Source organism: Echinops telfairi, unplaced genomic scaffold (assembly GCF_000313985.2).
Source record: "Echinops telfairi isolate 266 unplaced genomic scaffold, ASM31398v2 ScPeMD7_5868;HRSCAF=6743_1, whole genome shotgun sequence".
Lineage (NCBI taxonomy): Eukaryota > Metazoa > Chordata > Mammalia > Afrosoricida > Tenrecidae > Echinops > Echinops telfairi.
Window position 1 is genome coordinate 2,701,380 of NW_022109768.1, and position 8,798 is coordinate 2,710,177.

An 8,798-nucleotide genomic window follows, 5' to 3' on the forward strand; every position below is an offset into this window, starting at 1 on the left:
ACAATTTCAATTAAGTAACACCTACACCTTAACCCTACAATCCTGTAAATTTTCCCCCACCTATGAAAGTTTGTAAGCCAACCACTTCATGCCTTTATCCCCCCCAATTTTGAGTATCGAATTTATATACTGCCCACTTACATCAACCCAGTTCTCTGAGAAAACAATCATATTTTTCGACATGAAGAGTCTTCATTCCAGTTGGAACCTTGTAAAGTCTGCATCCATAAGTAAAGTCAAATCCAGACAAGCCATCCATAAAGTCAGCAAAAATATGCACCAGTTCACAGACTCAAAAATCTCCAGCTGGTCGAGTTCTGGTCAGCTCAATGTGGGCTGCCTCACTTAGCCTTCACAGGGTTCCTATTGGTCGCCTTGCCTTTAGACCATGGGCTCTCACCAATACTCAACAAGCGTAACCTCCTTGTGTTAGGTCATGAACTTTAGACCAGTCAACCCGCTCTCGTCTTCTTTTTCCCCTCTAAACTAAGTCCACAGGTGTCAGTGGCCAAACTCAACCCATCTCATTATTACTGCATTTCTCCCGTTTCTACTCAACAAGTAGATCCAGGTGGTCACCTAGCAAGCATTTCAGCCTGCTCACAGGCAACCTTTAACATTCAGTCCCTGAGAGGAGTTTTCTTCAGGGTTCCAGATTTTTTTCCAGCTTCTGACAAAGACTACTGTTCCTGAGTACACCAAAGCAATGGTGGGGCATATATTTCGAAGCTTTCTTTGTAGGCATGGCCTAAACCCATCCAAAGATCAAATTCTAATGGCTAAAAGCGAGTGGGCTTACAAACTTTCTATTTTCCTACTTCCCATATTTTTCCCAGAAAACAACCGAGTAAAGTGTGGCTTTATCTGACCTTTGGCTAGACAAAGGAAAACTACCATGAGGGAGAGGTCAAGCAAACATCTACTCTCCATCTTATGATTTGTTTCTCCAGCACCCTACTCCCAAGGTACCATAATGTGTTAGACAAGGTTCTCTAGAGAAACAAAACCAGAATGCTAATAATTTACTATATATTTATACGCAGTCCTTCCAGTCTTGAGGGCCGCCAGATAGTCCTCTGTAGAGCAATTGAAGCTATCCGGGCACAGGCAACAAACAGCAAGGCAGGTCACCAACAGTCAGCCAGATGACAGGGTCCAACAGTCCCCAGCTCAAGAGATGTAAATTCCAATGGTGTGGTGAAGCAGGTCTTTAAGGAACCTCAAATTACAATGACACAGTCCATGGGTTAGGTGTCCCACAGGTAGTGTAGCTTGCAAATTGAGGCAAAGAACAAGCAAAGCAGCCGCACACTGGTCTGATGATCAAAGAGCAAGAGACAAGAAAGGTGAGGCTCTTCAAGCCATTTATCTCTCTGCCCTTCAACCAATCCCACATGTGTTTATCGGCCAGGTTGGCACAATAAACTAACTACCTCAGGGAGAAATGATTGAAGTTGTGAGGGATTTGATTTTACTGGGATCCACAATTAAGACTCATGGAAGCAGCAGCCAATCATTTAAACAAAGCATTGCATTAGACAATTATGTTGCACAAGATATACTTAAAATGTTAAAGAGCAAAGAGGTCATTTTGAAGACTAAAGTGGGCTTCACTTAAGCATGGTATTTTCAATGGCCTCATATGAATGAAAGTTTGACAATAAATGATAAAAGATGAATGCATTTGAATTGTGGTATTTGAAAAGAATATTGCATATACCAAGAACTGCCAGAAAAATAAACAAATATATCTTGGAGGAATTACAGCCTTAGATACAAGGATGGCAAGACATTTTATCACTTGCTTTGGACATGTTACCAGGAAAGACCAGTTCCTGGAAAAGTACATGATGTTTGGTAAAGTGGAGGTTAAGAGAAAAAGAGGAAGACCTTCAAAGAGATGAATAGATAAAGCATCTCCAAGCACGGGTACAGCCATTGTGAGAATGATGCTGAACCAGGCAGTGTTTGCTTCTGTAGAACATGATATTGCTATTAATCAGAACCAACTGGATGACAGTTAGCATCAAGGTGTTCACTAAGAACACAGAAACAATAAGAACAAAATATGAAAGAATTCAGAGCTGCAAGGATAATTTGAGAATTTTCCATATCTAATGGAAGCTGAGAAAAAGAAAATGAAGAACAACATTTAAGAAATATTTAGAAATTTCTCCAAAAGAGAAAATCTTGGTAGTTCATATTCAAAGTTATCTCTCCATACCGAGAGAATAAAAAAAAATTATTCCACAAACTTTATAATAAATTATAAAACATTAAGGTTAGGAAACTAGTTTTACACTACAAAGATATATTATCTACAAAAAGACAGCCAGAATGATTCACATTTCTTCTTAACAATAATATATACCAGGAGACAAGTAATAATACCAACTTTTAAATGCTACAGGGAATTGGTTAATCTAGAATTTTACACTAAGTTAAATGATTATGGAGAGAGAGAAGACAAAAGAAGACACCTTCAAGGAATGTTAATTCTGAAGGCAGGCAAGACAGAGGAAAAAAGACATCAGCAGAAATATTATAAATCAATTAAAACTTATTTTAAATAAATGTCCGTAGGTTTGATAATTATACAGCATTATCTAGAAAATGAATAATAATAAGCATTTTATTACAAAAATAAAATTAAAACTTTAAACAGGAAAGACTAGGTAATAAGTGCTAAGATCCTTGTTCAGAAAGAGACTAAAAAATACATGTCTTCTTAGCTTTTTGGAAGTTTGGGTCAGGAGACCACTATCCATTAGCCCCAGAACTCTCAAGTGTATAGGTCTTAGAGTCTTTAGTGATGTAGCCTCTTTACACTCATCTACTGCCTTTTTGGAGACTTGCCACTCAGAGCCACAGCTTTGCTACTATACTAGCCTTCAGACCTGGCCATGAAACACATGTGCAGGCTAACAGCTGAAGCCTCATGACACAGCCTTTCTCTTTCTCCTCTCCTCTCCTCTCCTCACCTCTCCTCCTCCTCCTTCTCCCCACTCCTCCTCCTCCTCCTCCTCCTCCTCCTCCTCCTCCTTCTCTCTCTCCACATCTAAGACTGTGGAAGGGGGACTTGGGATTTCTCAAAAAGGCACTCTAACTCAAAATGCATGAGCTCTTATCTAACTTTAAGGCTATTTGAGTAGATTTTGTACTATTGTTGTAAATTTGAAATGTCAGATGAGATTGTCATAAGTGATGAGTAAATATAGATTCACTAAAAAAAAAAGTATGATTGTTGGCTTCCAAGTAGCATAGCATGGAAATGAACACATAGAAAATATTATTGATCCAAAGGAAGGGAGGGAACCAAAAATATAAAGATAAGGAATAATCAATATAAAAATTATATCTATATAGATCTAGAGAGAAAGCTAATTACATCTTCAGTTACAATAAATCAATTGTACTAATCTATTGAAGCATCCTAGATCTTCTAATTGTTTCACATACATATAGATATACAGAGATAGAAAGAGATACAGATCTCTCTGGTGACGTAGTAGGTTAAGCATTGTGCTGCAAACCATAAGGTAAGCTGTTCAAGCCATAGGTGCTCCTTGGGAGAAATTCCTGTAAAGATGTACAGCCTTGGATACCCTTGGAAACAGTTCTACTGTGTTCAATACGGTTACTAGTAGTTGGAATGGACTTTATCGGAATGGATATATGTGATAGTTATGTTTGTGTCAACTTGACGTGGCCAGAATTCTCAATGGTTCGGCAGTTATAACTTAGTAATAATCCCCTATGATGTGACCTATTAAAATGTAACCCACTCCTTAATAGGATCTACTTTGATCAGCTAATCAATTGTAGGAAGATTAAAGTAGCATGCAACCCACTTACTCAGGTTACATATCTTATACAATTAAAAGGAAATTTCCTAGGTGATGGCCTACTTCCTATATAAGTAAGCACTGTGGAAAAGCTTGTTTGCTTTTTGCTGTGTCTGGATCTTGCACCCAGCTCCTCAACTTCTGGTTCTCTGGACTGGAGCCAATGTGCTACCATATTGCTTGTCAATCCTCGGAGTCACTGCCCTGCCATCTGACCTGCTGACATTGGATTCATTTCCCTATGCTTCCACCGCTGTAAGTTCTTACTACCAATCGGGTTCATCAGTCTTTGAGCTACTGGAGTTAAAAGCAGCCTCCAGCTTAACATTTGATATACAGTCTTGGAACCTGCGTGGACTACTTGGATTCATCTGCTTCTACATTTTTGCGAGTCATTTTCGTAAGGTAAATACATACATGTGTGTGGATGTGTATATATGCACACACACGTATATGTATATACACACATGTATATGTATTTATACACATGAATATATATACACATATATGCATATGTACACATATGCAAGCACTACTGGTGTGTTGCTCTAAAGAAGTCAGCCTATATCTCTCTATATGTATATATCCATATACATAAATAGATGTTCAGGTAAATATCATTTTAAAACAAACCATACAGAAAGAGATATAAGTGCAACAATAGTTATATGTGACAAAACAGATTTTAAAGAAGAAAGTAATATGGGAGTAGAGAGAGATAAAATGTAATAATTGAAGTAGTAAAACAAAGATAAAGTCATAAAGAGAAATCCACAATCATAGTGAGGGATCTTGGTGAGATACTAAAAGATCAAACCCAGAAAAAATAACAAGACCTTAAAAATCTGAACGACAAAACTAATAAGCTTTGACATTTGCAAAAGTTGCCATATTTAATTTGTAAAACTTATATCAACAAATATTAAATTTACTATATCATACAGACAACACAATGTCACCATATATTGATTAAATCATAAAAAATTAAAAGGTGATTAAAATACCTCATATTTTAATTTTAATATATAAATCTTAAATTACTCATGGAAATAATTTAAACCTAGAAAGCAGCAACAGTGGCACTTTGATGAAATTTTATAGCCTTAAATTTAAACAAGAACATTTGAAAACACTTAGAAAAAATAAAAATGAGCTTGTCACATTTATAGAGAAGATAGTATTAAGTAGAAGATAGAGAAGATAGAAGAAAGCAAATATTAATAAATAGGAAGGTGGAAAGAGATGGTTTGAGAAGCAAATTCTACCTCATCTGCAATGAACATATAGTCTTAATTTTACAAAACTGTTTCAGAAAATTTTAAATGAAATCGATCCGTACAATTCTTTTATAAGAGTAGTTGAATCGAAAAAGAACAATCACTATGCCAATATCAACCACACGTACTTGTGGATAGATACAAAAATACTAGTCAGCTGAATTTAGTTAGCAGAGTTTTTCAAATGCTACATCATCACCAGGTAGGGGTTAGTCCAGGAATATAAGAACAATTTAATATAATAATTTTTAATAGGGTAAAGGAGAAAAAGTTTGTTCACTTGATAAAAAAAACACTAGAGACATATAAACTATAGACACATGAGTGGACTTGGGGGTTGTGCTTAGTTCTGGCCTCAATCTAAGAAAAATTCGTTCTTTTAGCGAAGCCCTGCTTGATGCTTGCCCTCATGCAGAGATTACTGAAGCTATGGGTGCTATAGTAAAATGTGGTGAAGAAACGACATGGTATCCAGCTGTCAGAAAGAATAATGTCTGGAGTCTTAAAGGCTTGTTTTCAAACAAGCAGGCATCTATGTGAGCCATCAACTTAGTCCACATGGAATAATCACACCAGCCTGTGTGATCTACGGATTGTGAATGATAAAATCCTGGTGAATCCCCCCTAACCATAAATCAGGGATGTGACTAGCCTTGCTATCAGGCAGTGTGCCCAGGAGATTTTTTTTTTTGGTATTGTTTTCTGTATATGAAATCCAGCACAGGCAGAGCTATAGAGACAGTGACTGCATTGATGGTTTCTTTAGGCGTATGGTGGGGAAAGTGGCGAGCTGACGGTTGAGTACAAGAAAGAATAAGATGTTCTAAAATTGCTGTGGAGATGTTTATACAGCTCTTATGAAATGATTGTACTATGTAATGGTACGGTATGTGAAAAACATGCAAATAAAATTGATTTAAATATTTATATATGCATAAAACCATAGGATCAACTATGAAACTATAAATACAGCCCCATTAAATCATTTTAAAAGATGCCTTTTAATCACCTTTGCTATTCAGTCTTGAATAAAATAAGGCTAAGAGTTTCACATGGTGAAAGTTAGCTTTCTCCCGAAAGCCCTCATTAAGTCTACAAATGAGACTTTTCTCGAATCATATAGCTTTGCCCTTATTATTACTTGCATTTTCCTGGATTACAGATGAAGATCTCTAAGACAATTACTTCCAAACAATTCCAATGATTTTTTTTTCCTGCCTTGGCAGACAGAGGCTAATTCCTTAAGACACAATTAGTTAGCATATCAGTATGCACACACACACAGTGCCTATTCTTTGACCTACTAGATATGCTCCTAGGAATTTATTTTAAGGATATTATCAGATGCTGCACAAGGACATCTATTCCAGCATTATTTATAATAGTAGAATTTTCAAGCAATGTAATTGTCTAACAAGATGGAATGGATTAAGTAAATTATAGGCCATTAATCTCATGGAACGTTTTGCAGCCCATAAAAAAAATCATGTTATAAGAAAATACTTGTTGACATGAGAAAATGCTCTTGATAATTTGTTACATGAAAAAATAGGGTAGAAAAGCTAGTTTGATAAATGTTGCTATTATTTTGACATACTTACATGCCTGGGGGCGGGAGGGGGAAGCACTCAGAGGGTCTGCAACAGGAACGTGACCTGCAGTCCTCTGCATCCTGGAATCACAGCTGTTTCTGGTTTGCTCTGGTTTGCGTGTGCTCTTCTCCTAAGGGTTCAATTGAGAAGAGGAAGAGGTAGTTCCTGACAGGTCTGGATGGGAGCTGGACTAACTTTAAAAGCTGGACCCTGGTGTCTCCTCAGGAGCATAAAACATTTTACAACAAACAATGAGATATGACCTTCATCTGAAGGCCATGACACAGCAAAACAAACACAGGACTGTTTTGTAAACATGTCTGAGCACAGACCCAAAAGAAGAACACTGTGCAGACGAGCATTGTTACTATGATGTTACAATCCAAGTATTTCCCTTCTCCCATTTCTTGACAGCCTACTCAACAGATCCATCACCTAATCCAAGCCCAATCTTAGAACAGGTTCACATGATGCCCGGTTACAAAGAGGTCTTCAGGCTCCAAATGGCTTGTCTCCATGCAGCACGGTCAATAAATGTAGATTAGCTACAGGTGTGTTCCTGGTGGGCTTTGGCCAATGATGGATGTTGACTAAAGTCTTCTGCATGCCACTTATGAAATTAGAGAAAAAATGTGTTACTTTGAATGATCTCCATATATTAATCTCTCAAGTGATTCTCAAAGAAAATGGAAAGAGATGGACCCTAAGCTGCCACGGGCTTCTTTTGTTTTCAACCAAACCATTTTCCAACTGACCACATCAAACTAGCTCTTTATGTGCTGTTCGCTTAAGGAATAATTGAAGGTGTTTCAGGCAGAGATTCTTAACAGCCTTGTCATGACATGTGGGCTGGATAATTTTCTGTTGCCAGGGACTCTCCTGTGCATTATAGGGTGGTTATCAGCATCAGAGATCTCTGCCCACTTGAAGTGACTAGTATTCCCCTGTGGTAACAACCACAAACATCTCCAGACATTTTCCCTTATTTGGGAGCAAAATCACCGCTGGTAGAAAGCCACTGATAAAAGAAAGGGAAAATGGAAAAATGAAAGAACTCAAGTCGATTATTAGAAATTCTGAGGTTGGTTCTACTTCTGTCTTCCTGGGTTATGGATTTTTCATCCTCGGAATTGGAGACAGTACTTCTTGAAATACAAACTGCCTTTGAATGAAGCTAAAGAGTTAACAATGTAATCGATAAATATTCAGCTAGTTCCTGGTGAGTGGTCTATATACAAGTATATAAAGGATTCCAACAGTAAAGGCACTAAACTATAATACTAACTATGTAAAAACAGATAAATGACAAAATAGAGCAATTATAAAAAAAACAAACCATTGCCATAAGTTGAACTTGACTCAAAGTGACCCTGTAAGATAGAACAGAACTACTCCTTAGAGTTTTTAAGACTGTAAGTCTTTATGGGAACAGGCAGCCTCATCATTCTCCCACAAAGTGGCCTATGGGTTAGACACTTGCTGTTGGCAGCTCAGTGTTTAATTCAGTGTGACAACTGGGCTCCTTGGAGCCATTCTGAATGATTAAAAAAGAAACAGCAACAACAGCATAGATTGCTTTAGAAATAGTCCCAAAATTGGATGAACAATCTGGAGGAGAAAACAATGGGACCGAGAGTTCTAGGGGGACATGGGAGAGGGGGAAGTGGGGGGAAAGGTAGTGGTGTTAACAAACCCAGGGACAGGGAAAAACAACAAGCGATCCAAATCGGTGGTGAGGAGGGTGTAGGAGGCCTGATATGGCGTGATCAAGGGTAATGAAACCAAGAGGAATTACTGAAACCTAAATGAAGACTGAGGATGATAGTGGGACAAGAGGAAAGTCAAAGGAATTAGAGAAAAGAGCTAGGAGGCAAAGGGCATTTTAGAGGTTTAAATAAAGGCATGTACATTTGCAAATATATTTATATATGAGGATGTGGAAATATATCTATGTGCCTATATTTATAGGTTTAGTATTAAGGTAGCAGAAGGACATTGGGCCTCCCCTCAAGTACTCCCTCAATGCAAGATTACTTTCTTCTATTGAATTGAAATTCTATGATGCTCACCTTCCCGACACAACC